Source organism: Talpa occidentalis, unplaced genomic scaffold, assembly GCF_014898055.3.
Source record: "Talpa occidentalis isolate TD23 unplaced genomic scaffold, MPIMG_talOcc4v2.1 talOcc4.10, whole genome shotgun sequence".
Lineage (NCBI taxonomy): Eukaryota > Metazoa > Chordata > Mammalia > Eulipotyphla > Talpidae > Talpa > Talpa occidentalis.
Window position 1 is genome coordinate 45,965,653 of NW_023600993.1, and position 243 is coordinate 45,965,895.

Genomic DNA, 243 nt, shown 5'->3' on the forward strand with positions numbered 1-243 from the left:
TCCCAGGTCACCATTTCTGCATTTGCCTGCTCAGTAATCTACAATATGGTTTCCACAAAGCTCCACAGAATTTCCCACTGCTCAGTCAAATACATCATTGGTGACCTCTGTGAAGTGGTAAACATGGTCACTCCCACAAATGATGTCTCTAACACCTAGAAGGGAATAAGGAAGAGATTCCAAAATTTTCCTAAATACTTTATCCCACACAGCCCAGAAGTTAAAAGTGCCTCAGTCTGTAGG